Source organism: Aquarana catesbeiana, linkage group LG07 (assembly GCF_042186555.1).
Source record: "Aquarana catesbeiana isolate 2022-GZ linkage group LG07, ASM4218655v1, whole genome shotgun sequence".
NCBI classification, from domain to species: Eukaryota; Metazoa; Chordata; class Amphibia; order Anura; family Ranidae; genus Aquarana; species Aquarana catesbeiana.
In genome coordinates, this window is record NC_133330.1 from 100,992,550 (window position 1) to 101,009,623 (window position 17,074).

Here is a 17,074-nt window from a genome sequence, read left to right on the forward strand (position 1 = left end):
AATTATCGAAGTAAAAAGGTCTGTCCGTGACAGGACCTCAAGATTCGGGCGTTCCCTGGAAGGGTAGGACAAGACTTCAAAAAGTGACCATCCTGGCCACAAGAAAGGCACGATCTCTCCCTCCTCCTAAGGTCTCTCTCATCCGCAGAGAGGCACGTGAAGTCAAAGTGCATGGGTTCATCTTCACAGACCAACTCAGTACCAGGAGGCATGGGAGGTGAGGGAGGCAAGTGTGGGACTGCAAAGCTCGAAGATAAATGTACAGGAGGCTTGCGCCAGCGTTCCTTAAAAGAGAGTCTTTCTCTGAGTCTGGAGTCAATGAGGATGGCAAATGTGATCAACCTCTCCAGCTCAGCGGGTATATCTCGGGCTGCTATCTCATCCTTGATGTTATCCGAGAGACCATGAGAGAAGGCAGCCACAAGGGCCTCATTGTTCCAAGCAACCTCTGCTGCCAGAGTACGGAATACAATGGCGTAATTGGCAATAGTTCTCGTACTCTGTTTGATGGACATGAGGCTCTTGGCAGCAGAAGCGGAGCGTGCTGGAACATCAAATATCCTTTTGAAGGAAGCCACAAATTCTGGGTAACTCAGGACCATGGGTTTTTGCGTCTCCCATAGAGGGTTTGCCCAAGCCAAGGCTCTCTCAGAAACCAAAGATATCACAAAACCTACTTTGCTTCTGTCCGTGGGAAACGCCTGGGGCAGCATCTCAAAGTATATCTCAACCTGGTTGAGAAACCCCCCTGCATTGAACTGGATCACCTCCAAATCGCTGGGGAAGCGGAGCGGAACCAGACATGCCTCTTATAGAGGTATTACTCGAGGCGGGTGCCTGCACAGAGACTGGAGCAGCAGCAGGGACAGTTGTACAACACAGGTTGTACCGGAGCAGCCATAGTGGAAGATTCTAGGTGAGCCATGCGACTCAGGAGCATTTGTAACACCAAGGCAAACTGATCCATGTGGTGATCCTGGTCATCCAATCTGAAAAAAAAATCACCAAGTGGACTGACTGCATCTTCTGAATTCATGGCCTTCGCCTACTGTCAGAAACCATGAATCAGACCGAGACAGAAGTACAGTTAATCACACTTGTTTAATAATAATAAAAAGGTAAACAGAGTAAGCGTAGTCAATACATAGCTAGAGTTCAGTAACCAGATCAGGTAGTCAGCCAATGCCATTGTCAGAGAGCCAGAGATTAACATAGTAGTACAGCTAGCAGGATCAGGAGCCAGAAGGGACGTCAGCCAAGCAAGTCTTCAACAGGAACACAGGAAAAAGTCTCTGAGATGTGACCAAAGGCGAAGGCAGAGATGAAGTGAGCTGGACGGCTTTTAGTAGGCAGGACTGACGAGCAGATCATCAACAGCTCAACCACTGTGGAGAGAAAGGAGCTGGCAATTAGCCGACAGCTGAGCGGCCAGCTCAGAGAAGGAAGGGCTGAGCCCAGCCCTGACAACTGGTGACCCCACAATAGGGATAAAACCTTTTTGCAGAAGGGAGTTTAACAAGACAGGTGGCCACTCATTAAAATTAGAAGAAAAGAGGTTTAACCTTAAACTACGTAGAGGGTTACTGTAAGAGTGGCAAAGATGTGGAATTCCCTTCCACAGGCAGTGGTCTCAGCGAGGAGCATCGATAGTTTAAAAAAACTATTAGATAAGCACCTGAACGACCACAACATACAGGGATATACAATGTAATACTGACAGATAATCGCACACATAGGTTGGACTTGATGGACTTGTGTCTTTTTTTCAACCTCACCTACTATGTAACTATGTACAGAGTTATCTGCAAGAAACACAGTGTCAGTGCCTGCATCAATTCTTTAAGGCACACTACCATGAATGCTCCACCATAACGGCTTGGCCCCAATGAGCTGGGCAGCAGAAGAAATAGAGTAGTATATTAGGGACTGTTGAACTGTTATTGTGGTATGTGTGTGTGTATATATGTATATATATATATATATATATATATATATATATATATATACATACATACATATACACATACACACACACACATCTCCCCCTCCTTAGGGTTGCCCAGTACAGGATTCAGGTAGTGTTGCACTTTATACCAATTATTGTTTCTGTAGCATATTACTCCTACTGTTTAACCATTGCCATGTATTTCTCCTATTTAACTCAGGTGCTGTCCATTTCTTCTGATCATCCTTGAGATGGTTGTACACCTTCATTTGAGTCCAGCTGTGTTTGATTATACTGATTGGACTTGATTAGGAAAGCCACACACCTGTCTATATAAGACCTTACAGCTCACAGTGCATGTCAGAGTAAATAAGAATCATGAGGTCAAAGGAAATGCTAGGAACACTTCCTAGAGCTGGCCGTCCGGCCAAACTGAGCTATCGGGGGAGAAGAGCCTTGGTGAGAGAGATAAAGAACCCAATGATCACTGTGGCTGAGCTCCAGAGATGCAGTCGGGAGATGGGAGAAAGTTGTAGAAGGTCAACCATCACTGCAGCCCTCTACCAGTCGTGGCTTTATGGCAGAGTGGCCCGACGGAAGCCTTTCCTCAGTGCAAGAAAGATGAAAGCCTGCATGGAGTTTGCTAAAAAACACCTGAAGCACTCCAATAGGGTGAGAAATAAGATTCTCTGGTCTGATGAGACCCAGATAGAACTTTTTGGCCTTAATTCTAAGCAGTATGTGTGGAGAAAACCAGGAACTGCTAATCACCTGTCCAATGCAGTCCCAACAGTGAAGCATGGTGATGGTAGCATCATGCTGTGGGGATGCATTAAGTTGAAAAAACACAAGGGTTTACAACCCCTTTAATCGATTGCTGTGTCATTCCTGGCATCTATGCACCTTGTGCCTTTGGGTTGTATATACAGATATTTGTAATAAACATTCCCTGCCCAGCCAGGTGTGTCAGAAGTCTCTGATGCTATCTGCAGAGTTGTAGGCACAGGAACAGGGAACCTAATACATCCATCCTTTGGAAGTGCTACAAAAAGTTGATTGTACAGAGATCATATGGTCAGATTATAACATGTATGTAGGGTTGCCACCTTTTCTTCAAGCCAAACCCGAACACATTAGCGGTGCATGGCAATTTTTTTTTAAGGGCGAATTCCGTGGACTCTGGTGCAAGGTTGTTTCTGCTCACCAAAGCTCCCACTTCCTTTAGAGTTCCCGGCATTCACCCTTAAATCAGAGTTCCCAAATTCCCCCTTACATCAGAGTCCACAGAGCACCCCTTACATGTGAGTCCCCCTTACCTTATTGTACTCACTCACTCAGAGGCAGGAGAGAGAAGGGGGGAGGAGACTTCAGTCACAGACATTGGTTGGTGAGCTCACTCGCCTGAGGATGGAGGCTCAGGCTTCGACACCTTCCATCCACAATGTATCTGCCAGTTACTGACCTTCAAATTTCTAGCTCACCCATCCCTTTCCTGAGGCACAGAACACCGGGGTTTGGGTGGGCAGACAGAGGGGTAAGGGTGGGAGAAGGAGGAATAGATTGAGCCATCTCTCCTCTCCCGTCCACTTATGGGGGTGGGGCCCATGCACACACCTATGTACTTGGTTGTGGTATTCAGTTACTTGGGAAACTGCCGTCCATTCTGTATAATGTGTGTGGGTTTCAGGTAATCTGAAACCCAGACACACGATTCAAAACCTGGACTGTCCGGGTCAATCCTGGACAGGTGGCAACCCTGCATGTATGGTGAGTAGGGATGAGCCGAACACCCCCCGGTTCGGTTCGCACCAGAACCCGCGAACGGACCGAAAGTTCGCACGAACGTTAGAACCCCATTGACGTCTATGGGACTCGAACGTTCGAAATCAAAAGTGCTCATTTTAAAGGCTAATTTGCATGGTATTGTCCTAAAAAGGGTTTGGGGACCCGGGTCCTACCCCAGGGGACATGTATCAATGCAAAAAAAACTTTTAAAAACGGCCGTTTTTTCGGGAGCAGTGATTTTAATGATGCTTAAAGTAAAAAAAAAAAAAGTGAAATATTCCTTTAAATATCGTACCTGGGGGGTGTCTATAGTATGCCTGTAAAGTGACGCGTGTTTCCCATGTTTAGAACAGTCCCTGCACCAAATGTCATTTTTAAAGGAAAAAATCTCATTTAAAACTGCTTGCGGGTTTAATGTCATGTCGGGTCATGGCAATATGGATGAAAATCAGTGAGACAAACGGCATGGGTACCCCCCAGTCCATTACCAGGCCCTTTGGGTCTTGTATGGATATTAAGGGGAACCCCGCACCCATATTAAAATAAGGAAAGGTGTGGGGCCACCAGGCCCTATATACTCTGAACAGCAGTATACAGGCGGTGCAAACAAGACAGGGACTGTAGGTTTGTTGTTAAGTAGAATCTGTTTGTAATTTTGAACATTTTTAACGTGTTTAGCTCCAGCCAAAAAATCTTTTCTAAGCTTTTTGGAAAACATAGGGAAGGGTTATCACCCCTGTGACATTTGTTTTGCTGTCTTTCCTCCTCTTCAGAAGATTTCACCTCACTTTTTTGTCCCAATGAAAAATGTTTTTTGAAAATTTGGGTTTTTTTGTGGAACAAGGATTGGAAAGCATCAGTGGAAAGGAGAAATTGTTTTCCCATATTAACTCTTACAGGAGAGAATTTCCCTTCCTAGGGGTAGATTTCATCTCACTTCCTGTTGTCTCCTTCCGTTTGCAAGTAGGAGTCGTTTGTAAGTTAGATGTTTGAAAGTAGGGTCCTGCCCTATATACTCAGCAGAAATTTGGGCCTTAGGTGTTGCTGTGGCCACAACACTGTAAGCCCTCACAGGGCCCTGCTGTGAAATATTAGATCAAGAATTGTAATTACATGCCCCTGTTGAACAGGAGCTGAAAAATTAGGCCTTAGGCACTGGTGCCACAACACTGCAACCCCTCACAGACACTCTAGTTGGAACGCAGGAACGAGCCCTGCTGCAAAGTATTGCTTCAAAAATTGTAATTACACGCCCCTGTTAGACAGGGGCAGAAAAATTGGGCCTTAGGCACTGGTGCTGGTGCCACAACACTGCAACCCCTCACAGACACTCTAGTTGGAACGCAGGAACGAGCCCTGCTGCAAAGTATTGCATCAAAAATTGTAATTACACGCCCCTGTTAGACAGGGGCAGAAAAATTGGGCCTTAGGCACTGGTGCTGGTGCCACAACACTGAAACCCCTCACAGACACTCTAGTTGGAACGCAGGAACGAGCCCTGCTGCAAAGTATTGCATCAAAAATTGTAATTACACGCCCCTGTTAGACAGGGGCAGAAAAATTGGGCCTTAGGCACTGGTGCTGGTGCCACAACACTGCAACCCCTCACAGACACTCTAGTTGGAATGCAGGAACGAGCCCTGCTGCAAAGTATTACATCAAAAATTGTAATTACACGCCCCTGTTAAACAGGGGCTGAAAAATTGTGCCTTAGGCACTGGTGGTGGCGCCCAGAACCAAAAATGTTCTTACAAGCTATCAGCGTGATGATTGAGGAGGAAGAGGATAATTACTCAGGGATAGTCACTCAGCATCAGCATAGGCAGTCTTTGAAGGGATCTGAGATTTCAAAAAAAATTATTCGGTTACATCAGCATCAGGTGCTTGGTAGCTGGTGGTGATTCAAGACTCATTCATTTTTATGAAGGTCAGCCGATCGACCGAGTCGGTGGACAGACGCACCCTGTGATCGGTTACCACGCCTCCAGCAGCACTGAATGTGCGTTCCGAAAGAACGCTGGATGCAGGACAGGCCAGTAGCTCAATTGCATACTGTGCAAGCTCTGGCCAGTGATCCATCCTCAAGACCCAGTAACCCAGAGGATTTTCGGTGGGAAAGGTGTCCAAGTCTGATCTTGCCCCTAGGTATTCCTGCACCATGTAAAACAGACGCTGGCGATGGTTGCTGGAACCGATCATACCTTGGGGCTGCGGACCAAAAAATTGTCTGAACGCATCGGTCAGACGGCCACCTTCTCCACCGCTCCTTCTTTGACTGACCGAAGCCTCAGCAACACGTTGTCCAGAAACAGGAGTTTGTAACCTCCCAGTCTCTGGGAACGCGTTGCACAGACCTTTCTGCAAGGCCTCCCGAAGATGTTTCATCCTCTGCTCCCTCTGCGATGGCAAGATAAGGTCCGCAACCTTACCCTTGTAACGTGGATCAAGGAGGGTTGCCAGCCAGTATTGGTCCTTCTCCTTGATACCACGAATACGAGGATCCTTACGCAGGCTTTGCAGGATCAGGGAGGCCATGCAGCGTAGGTTTGCTGAGGCATTCGGTCCGGAGTCCTCTGGGTCACTAAGAACGACATGGTCCGCAGCCACCTCCTCCCAGCCACGTACAAGTCCATGTGTTTCTTGGGACTGATCCCTTAAAGACTGCTGCTGATGCTGAGTGCCAGGCTCCACCTCCATACTGACACAATCTTCCTCCTCCTCCTCCTCCTCTTCCTCCTCGTCCTCTTCCTATGTGATCGGCGGGCACGCAGGAACACTGTCTGGATAAAGGGGGCCTTGAGAGCTAAGGAAGTCCTCCTCTTCCTGCCTCTGTTCTGCCTCAAGTGCCCTGTCCATTATTCCACGCAGCGTGTGCTCCAACAGGTGGACAAGGGGGACAGTGTCACTGATGCATGCACTGTCACTGCTCACCATCCTCGTGGCCTCCTCGAATGGTGACAGGACAGTGCATGCATCCCTGATCATGGCCCACTGGCGTGGGGAAAAAAAACCAAGCTCCCCTGACCCTGTCCTGGTGCCATAGTCGCACAGGTACTCATTGATGGCCCTCTGCTGCGTGTGCAGCCACTGCAGCATGGCCAACGTTGAGTTCCACCTGGTGGGCATGTCACAGATTAGGCGGTTCTTGGGCAGGTTAAACTCCTTTTGGAGGTCCGTCAGCCGAGCACTGGCATTATATGACCGGCGGAAATGCACACAGACTTTCCTGGCCTGCCTCAGGACATCCTGTAAGCCCGGGTACCTGCCCAAGAACCGCTGCACCACCAAGTTAAGGACGAGAGCCAAACAGGGCACATGGGTCATTTGTCCCTGTCGGAGGGCAGAGAGGAGGTTGGTGCCATTGTCGCAAACCACCATTCCTGCCTTAAGTTGGCGTGGCGTCAACCACCTCTGAACCTGCCCCTGCAGAGCTGACAGAACCTCTGCCCCAGTGTGGCTCCTGTCCCCCAAGCACACCAGCTCAAGCACCGCATGGCATCTTTTGGCCTGCGTACTTGCGTAGCCCCTTGAACGCCTACGGAGCACCGCTGGTTCCGAGGAAGAGGCCATGGAGGAAGAAGAAGAGGAGGGGGTGGAGGAGAGAGGTGTGTCACAATCAGCATTTTGGAGGCGTGGTGGCGGAACAACCTCCAACACTACTGCACCTTGTCCTGCATCCTTCCCAGCTGCCAGCAGAGTCACCCAATGCGCCGTAAAACTTAGGTAACGTCCCTGTCCATGCCTGCTGGACCATGAGTCAGCGGTAATATGCACCTTACCGCTGACCGCCCTGTCCAGCGAGGCATGGACATTGCCTTCCACATGCCGGTAGAGAGCCGGAATCGCCTTCCGTGAGAAAAAGTGGCGTTTGGGTACCTGCCACTGAGGAACCGCACATTCCACAAACTCACGGAAGGGGGCAGAGTCTACCAACTGAAAAGGCAGCAGTTGAAGTGCTAGCAATTTTGCCAAGCTAGCATTCAACCGCTGGGCATGTGGATGGCTGGGAGCAAACTTCTTTCGGCGGTGCAGCAGCTGGGGCAGGGAAATTTGCCTGGTACAATCTGACGTCGGTGTACCAAAAGCAGATTGCCCACAAGTACTTGGCTGTGACACACCTAATTCTACACCTTCATTCCTCTCACTGCAGGTCTCAGAGAGGACTGAAGGTCTAGTGGGGTTGGAAATCTCAGCTGATGAGGAGCAAGGAGAGATCCTCTTTGTTCTTTGGTGTGGGTCTTTTAGATACGCTTGCCAACGAACTGCATGGCAGGTCAACATATGTCTGGTCAAGCATGTGGTACCCAAGCGGGAGATGTTTTGGCCACGCGAGATACGCTTGAGACATATGTTGCAAATAGCAGCGGTGCGATCTGATGCACTCGTCTCAAAAAAGGCCCACACCAAAGAACTTTTTGAATAACGCGCAGAGACTGCAGCGCCCTGCACATGTGGAGCTTTGGGGTGTGATGCAGTCAATGTGCTGCCCTTAGGCTGGCCCCTGGAGGGCATCCTGCCTCGTTGGTGATGTGCCGCCGCCTCCTCCTCCTCCTCCTCCTCCTCTCTCCTATCAGGCACCCACGTTGAGTCAGTGACCTCATCATCCCCTCCCTCCTCATCACTGGAGCAAACCTGGCAGTATGCTGCAGCAGGGGGAGCATGACTGCCAGATTGCTGTCCTTCTTGGGCACCCCCTCTGTCCGTGCTCATGTTACTGCCTTCATCGAGCTCAGTATCGTCATCAGAGCCTTCCAAACGCTGGGCATCCTCCTGGAGCATGTACCCAACACTGTGGTCAAACAGTTCGAGGGAATCCTCATGAGGACATGGTGGAGCTAGGGAAGGAGTCACTGATGACATTGAGCTGAGGGAAGAGGCCGCTGCTTTGCCAGACAAAGCACCCTGGGCATGGGTGAGAGAGGATGAGGAGGATGAGGACGGCTTGGTCATCCACTCGACCAAGTCTTCCGCATGTTGCGGCTCAACACAGCCAGCTGCCGAAAAAAAGGCCAAGCGTGTCCCATGGCCACGTGCTGATGAGGATGCACCGTCTCCACGACCAGCACTAGACACAGAGCCTGCTTGCCCTCCCTTATTGGCTTGTGACTGTCTGCCTCTCCTTCTTGGCCTTCCAGACATACTAATGGCCTGTAGCTGCACTAAGCTGGGATAGAACACCTGTAATTTTCTTCAGGTAGCTTTATATACTGTAACCAGACAAGCCTGCCTGTCAGTAGGAAGATAACAGGAACGGATCTAGCTGAACACTGTGAGCAGGACGCACTGTACTAAATGTAAATAGTCTAGCTGCCTGACCGTGGTACTAATAGGATCAAATAGAACACCTGTAATTTTCTTCAGGTAGCTTTATATACTGTAACCAGACAAGCCTGCCTGTCAGTAGGAAGATAACAGGAACGGATCTAGCTGTACACTGTGAGCAGGACGCACTGTACTAAATGTAAATAGTCTAGCTGCCTGACCGTGGTACTAATAGGATCAAATAGAACACCTGTAATTTTCTTCAGGTAGCTTTATATACTGTAACCAGACAAGCCTGCCTGTCAGTAGGAAGATAACAGGAACGGATCTAGCTGAACACTGTGAGCAGGACGCACTGCACTAAATGTAAATAGTCTAGAAGATAACAGGAACGGATCTAGCTGAACACTGTGAGCAGGACGCACTGCACTAAATGTAAATAGTCTAGAAGATAACAGGAACGGATCTAGCTGAACACTGTGAGCAGGACGCACTGCACTAAATGTAAATAGTCTAGAAGATAACAGGAACGGATCTAGCTGAACACTGTGAGCAGGACGCACTGCACTAAATGTAAATAGTCTAGAAGATAACAGGAACGGATCTAGCTGAACACTGTGAGCAGGACGCACTGCACTAAATGTAAATAGCAGGAACGGATCTAGCTGAACACTGTGAGCAGGACGCACTGCACTAAATGTAAATAGTCTAGAAGATAACAGGAACGGATCTAGCTGAACACTGTGAGCAGGACGCACTGCACTAAATGTAAATAGCAGGAACGGCTCTAGCTGAACACTGTGAGCAGGACGCACTGCACTAAATGTAAATAGCAGGAACGGATCTAGCTGAACACTGTGAGCAGGACGCACTGCACTAAATGTAAATAGTCTAGAAGATAACAGGAACGGATCTAGCTGAACACTGTGAGCAGGACGCACTGCACTAAATGTAAATAGCAGGAACGGATCTAGCTGAACACTGTGAGCAGGACGCACTGCACTAAATGTAAATAGCAGGAACGGATCTAGCTGAACACTGTGAGCAGGACGCACTGCACTAAATGTAAATAACAGGAACGGATCTAGCTGAACACTGTGAGCAGGACGCATTGCACTAAATGTAAATAGCAGGAACGGATCTAGCTGAACACTGTGAGCAGGACGCACTGCACTAAATGTAAATAGCAGGAATGGATCTAGCTGAACACTGTGAGCAGGACGCACTGCACTAAATGTAAATTGCAGGAACGGATCTAGCTGAACACTGTGAGCAGGACGCACTGCACTAAATGTAAATAGTCTAGAAGATAACAGGAACGGATCTAGCTGAACACTGTGAGCAGGACACACTGCACTAAATGTAAATAGCAGGAACGGATCTAGCTGAACACTGTGAGCAGGACGCACTGCATTAAATGTAAATAGTCTAGATAGAAGATAACAGGAACGGATCTAGCTAAACTGAATACAGTGTATATATATATATGCAACACCTGGGATGCATATATATACACAATACACTGTAAGTGCAGCTAACTGACTGACTGTTCTGCCTAATCTATCTAACTCAAATCAAATGACACTGTCTCTCTCTCTCTCTATCTCTCAGCACACCGGAACACACACTACACAGGGCCGCCGTGCAGGTGGCCTTATATAGTGTGGGGTGTGTACTAAATCCCCTGAGCCATAATTGGCCAAAGCCACCCTGGCTTTGGCCAATTACAGCTCTCTCTACTGACGGCGCTGTGATTGGCCAAGCATGCGGGTCATAGTGCATGCTTGGCCAATCATCAGCCAGCAATGCACTGCGATGCCGCAGTGAATTATGGGCCGTGACGCGCCACACGAATTTAGCGCGAACGGCCCATATCGTTCGCAATTCGGCGAACGGGCGAACAGCCGATGTTCGAGTCGAACATGGGTTCGACTCGAACACGAAGCTCATCCCTAATGGTAAGTCTAAATCTCTCATGCAAAGCCTGATAATGGAGCAGTGTAGAGGAAACTGCAATAGTAAGCTAGTGTTAGAAAATCTCTGCAACAGAAAGGCATTTGTTCCCATATTTTTCACTGCTCATGCATTTCATATGTAACCCTATTTTGGTGTATGGGGAGTGCCATGTGAGATGTCCCCCTCCTCGTAGTTTATATCCATTTTATCTTTGTAGAACCTGAATATAAGGGGGACATTTGGGACTTTGCTGCAATTATCTCTAGTATTGTGCCTCCACTCAGTGGGCCCTGGGCTTTGCAAACAAGTCTCCCTTTTGGGAGCATCCTGTCCCAAGGCAGTCCACTCACTTTCTTTCTTGCAGTAAAGAAACAGGCCCAGTCCTTAGACATCTTTTCAAAGGCCCTGAGTACCAGCCCATGGGCCCCAACCAGACACTCAGCCTGCTGAAATAGGACCTCTCCCCAAATGAAGAAAAGACTACAGAACCTTCAACCTTTTTTATCTGTGTGTAGCAATAACTTTCGGCGGAGCTGCTGGTTTAAAGCGGGCCTGTCCTCTTATCTCTTTACCCCACTTAAATTGTTCAATCCCCTTGGCACAGATGTAGTGCAGTGTTGTAATGATATGAGTATTGACTTTAACCCACAATATACACTTACATTTATATTTACCTCTACCTGGGTGTCTGTAGCTCCACCTGCAGGAAAAATAACAACACTGCACACAAACTTCAATAATAACCAGAAATAACTTCTTTCTTTGAGTAAGTAGTATATTTATATAAAGGGTTATCACAATAACTACACTATCACACCAACGTAGTGTAACAGTATAGTAAATGGTTATAACAATTGGTAACATACACAAATATACCTAATTGTATATATCTATACCAGGGAGCTCCCCCTGCTCTAAACTACAAAGTCACTATACTTAGTAAATAAATGCAGAGCCCTGCAATGAAGAAAAGATAGTCTTGACGTCTTCAGTTTTCGCTAGCTAAGAACTTGTAATTGTAATCCACAAGGGGTTCCTCTTAGGTGTTGCGCAGTGTAAGATAATACACTAGGCAGTTATAATCCGGCAGACTGACTAAGTGTTCTTATATGAAGAAGACAAACGTCTAGCATCTGCTCTTGAATACTGAAGTTTATGCAGATGTACTGTTTTCCAACTTAACTTGTTCTGTGGAACTATCAGTCCCAGCAACACTCTGTAACAATTCTAAGTGTGTGTGTAGTATTAAACAAACTTCCGGGTGTTAACCCTCTCACCACACAGGATCCAGGCAGATGGATGTCTCCGTTTCAGCAGTTCTCAGTCCGTATGGAGGCACCACCATGCCGTCACACTATTCCATTCACTAACGACCAGGAGTCCTCGGTTACCTCCTCACGGGTCTCTGGAACGATCACTTCTGCTGCTCCAGCACACTGTGATACGATGGCAGGATCCTTGCAGCTGCTCCGCTCCTTCTCAAAGTAGGCTGCAACCCTGTGGGACACACACACCCATAGAGTCCTGCTGGCAGGCCACGCGTCCCAGGAACAAGAGACCTAAGATGGCCGCTCCTTACCCTTTTATATCCTCCCACAATGCAGTTCAGTTCTCCTCTTGTCCAGGAGCAGTGTGGGTGGGTCACAGCTAAAGTTCCGAAGTAAACAATCAATCACTTCCATGTCACTTCACTTAATGCACACAGATGCATACAGCTGTATAAGATAAAATGCAGCCATATTTTGGCACCCAGGAGCTGCAGGTGTTGCGTACAGCTGCCTGCACAAATTATTACAGGATACAGTTGTACAAGGGTATACACAGCTTTGATCTACAGCCATATCCTGTAATGAATTTATATGAATGGCTGTACACACCTTCGGCTGCTGAAAAATTGCCAAATTTTATATTTTATGGATATCTATGTCTGTGTGCACGAACTCTCAATGTGTGAATATTTGTGTTTAATGTGTGTATATGTGTTAGCGTGTGTTTAATTTTATTTTTGTGTGTGTGCAAATATGTTTGTGCATTTGCGTGTGTGTGTGTTTTGTGTATGTGTGCTATGGTTATATCACAGTTGGGATTCTGGCAACAGCTTTCCAGGGACAGGATCACTATACAGATCAGAAGAAATTCTTACCTGACTCCATGCATCGCCCCCCACAATGCTCCTCGCAAACTGAAATAATGCAGATTGTCATTTCTCGTTAATCCAGCCAGTTAAAGTGTAAGTAAACCCCCCTATCGTTTTCAGCCAAGTTTGCCTCTGTTTAATCTACAACTGCCATGATGTTGCACATGTAATCAGTTATGACACCAGCCATTTTATAGTTTGACAATTTGGTTGAGAGCACAACCAATGGGAGTGTTACATTTCCGTCACATGCTGTACATGAAACTGTTTTATGGATGGGTTTACCTCCGCTTTAAGTAGTGAAATTTGGAGGCAGGTGAGTATTTAATTTGTTGTGCATAATGATTCTTTTGGATCGCTACAGTAAAAAAAAGCATTAGCATGTGTGTAAGTGTCAATCATAATGACTGTAACTGACCCCAATGAAAGAAGGGGAGTTGGTGGAATCTGACTCCCGCTGCTACACATGCAAGAGTTGTGGTGGTGGGGGTAGGGGGTGCTAAATCAGGAACATGATATTCCCAAAAATGTTGGATGCTGAAGATCGGTGGAGCAGGACAGATAAGTTCATGTTTTCTTTGCAAGCATGACTTTGATTTTGCCATTTAAAGTAGGCCTAAGCCCTAATTGGATAACATTTAGTTTGCTAAAACGCGGGTGTATCATTAATTCTTTAATTGCAGTGTTGGCTAAATTTTGGCAGGTGGCAGCGGTAGGGGCTGCTAGCTAAGGAGCACTGCTGCCGCGCCTTCAAGCTGGCTGAGCACAGAGTAAAGTGGCAATCCAGAATTGCTCTGTCACTTTCTGAATGTTGCACAGTAGTAAACAAAGTGGTCATCATGTGACCACTGCTTACTACTGGCCCTAGGGGTGTCTGGCAAAGGAACAACGTGTCCTCTGCCATGGACCCTGGGCACCATCTTGGGAGAGGCTCTGCCCTATTGGAAAATCGCAGATTTTGCTTGAGATTTGGAATCGGGGAGGCCATATATACTAATACTGTAGTTCCCACCTGTGTCATTAAAGTGGAGTTCCACCCAAAACTTCCACTCGTTGTACTCCCCCCCCCTCCGGTGCCACATTTGGCACCTTTCAGGAGGGGGGGGATAGGATATCTGTCTTTTACAGGTATCCTGTTCCCACTTCCGGGAGCTTCAGCTGCGGGTATTGACATCACTGCGGGGCTCCCTCCTCCTTCCCCGGCTGTCGGGCCAGTAGGAGAGAGGAGTGGAGCCTCGTGCATGCGCAGTAAGGTTCCCGGCATTACTCGCAATGGAGGCGGCAGCACCCGACAGCTGATGGAAACATCAGCTGCGGTGCCAACATCACTGGACTCCAGGACAGGTAAGTGTCCTATTATTAAAAGCCAGCAGTATGTGCAGCGGCTGGCTTTTCATTTTTGCAGTGGTGGGCAGACCTCCGCTTTAATTGTGCCTACAGTGTAGGAAGTAAAGGCAGGGGCAAGACCCTGCTTGTTAGTTTCTATTGGGAGAATAGTGGGGCACATATGACAGGATGACAAAGCAGGAGCACAACTGGGAGACAGTTGTCACCCCATTACAGGAAATGCCTGAACAAATGACCTACATGGCAGGATCACCAGAAATTGTTTTAAAGAAAGCTACAGATTTTAAAAAGCTAAGAACTGTTTTTGGAATTCAATTACCATAGTAAAGCTTATATGGATTAATGGATGTGTTTAGATCTTGTTTTAAAAAAAGTCTAATCTGTGCAAAATCCCCTCGGAAATATCTGCTATATTTATCACTGTGGCAGTCCTAATTTACATTTGTTTAATACATTTCTTTAGAATAAATCTTTTCTGAATTGTTTATTCGATATTTTCTTTGCTTACGTCATGGTTGGTAGGTTCACATCTGCAAAATCCGCTGTCTCTAAATCTTTGTGCACAGTTGGGGGCCTCCCGTGAAGTCCTAATATCTCCCACTAATTGTTGCTAGGTGACAATCTCATTCCCTACAACAATAGAAGTTTGGATGCAGTAAATTGTGGAAAACCTTTTCAAAGAACAGAATTACTTTTTTTTTTCAAAATTATTTAAAGAATGTTATAGGGTGCAGCATATGTGTGAATCTCTACTGTGAAAATTCTTCATGCAAGTGCAGCCCCCATTGCTGGATGCTTGCCAACAGATACAGGTGACGCTTGTGTCATTTGTATTCTGGCTAAAAACATCATGTTTTCCACTGTTAAATGTTTCTTTTGTGGTTATCAAACCTATATTATCAGCTACCCTTTGGATACTTTGTTGTAGTTTCCATCTAGGCTAGGTTATCATACACTTGGTTACCCTAGGGAGAGTTCAAAGGTTTTACAACTAGATATGCAACACTGTATAAAGTAGCCATCATGTCTTTAGAACTTTTCTAAATTAGATTTAGCTAAACTTTATAAATGTGAAAGTGGTTCTAAAGGCAGAGGTTTTTTTATTAAACTTTAATGCATTCTCTGTATTAATGTAAAAAACCTTCTCTTCCTCAGTTTCCCTAGCCCACCCCCTTATTCTTACCAGACCCCCATCTCGCTCCAGCCCTGTGCCTGAGAGCAGCTGTTCTCCGCTCTCTCCCTCCCTACAGGGCAGATTGATAGGTGTCAATTAAATCCTGTGATGAGGGAGCAGGGGGCGGGGCCGAGCCATGCTGTCTGTTTTTATGGATGCAGACAGGGCAGCTTGGGATCAAAGCAGATTCCTTTGGTGGTGCGAGAAATGGAGGAACCAGGAGCGCCGGGAGGGGACCCAGGAAGAGGAGGAGCTGGGCTGCTTTGTGCAAAACCATTGCACAGAGCAGGCAAGTATAACATGTTTCTTATTAAGAAAAAAAAAGGTAGGTTTGCAATCACTTAACCACGTCCGGACCGCTGGACGCCGATGTACATCCAAACTTTGAAGGGGGATATCGTTGTTATGGCAGCAGCTAGCTGCCATACCCCGGTATCCCCGTTTTTGTGCGGCAGCCGGCTTTCTGATAAAAGTGGTCCCTGCAGCGGATTCACCGCAAGATCACTTTTATCGGTGGCGGGAGAGAGGCCCCCCTCCCGCCGCGATCCGGTGCCCTCCGCCGCTTACTGGAGCCGTCAGTAGCAGTGGAGTCGATCGCGTCCGTCTCCCTTCTGTGCCTGGAGAACAGTGAGGCTAAGATGGCGCCCCCGTCCCGACGAGCTTGCGCGCAGAAGCGAACGCATACGCGAGTAGCGCCCACATATGAAAATGGTGGTCAAACCACACATGTGAGGTATCGCCGTGACCGGTAGAGTGAGAGCAATAATTCTAGCCCTAGACCTCCTCTGTAACGCAAAACATGCAACCTGTAGAATTTTTTAAACATCGCCTATGGAGATTTTTGAGGGTAAAAGTTTGACGCCATTCCACGAGCGGGCGCAATTTTGAAGCGTGACATGTTGGGTATCAATTTACTTGGCGTAACATTATATTTCACAATATAAAAAAAATTGGGCTAACTTTAATGTTGTCTTATTTTTTTTATTAAAAAAAGTGATTTTTTTTCCAAAAAAGTGCGCTTTTAAGACCGCTGTGCAAATACGGTGCAAAAAAAAGTATTTCAGTGACTGCCATTTTATTCTCTAGGGTGTTAGAAAAAAAAACATATATAATGTTTGGGGATTCTAAGTAATTTTCTAGCAAAAAAACCTGTTTTAAACATGTAAACACCTAAAATCCAAAACGAGGCTGGTCCTTAAGTGGTTAAACTCCACACAAACAAGTAAAAACACTGCTGAAATACATATATGGTAGCTGTTGTACCTGCCAAAAGCAAGATTTATGTCCATTCAGAGTTAGACAGCCACTGAAATGAACTGTGCTGAGTGAGGCTATTTTTGAAATCCATAGTCACAAGGCCTAAAGCACATATGAAATGGACCACTGGGGGTTGGGGGTGCTGGTTAGGCCAGACCAAAAGCCTGGTCAGGTTCCAAGGGGTACCCTGTGGACATAGGCGTGCGCACAG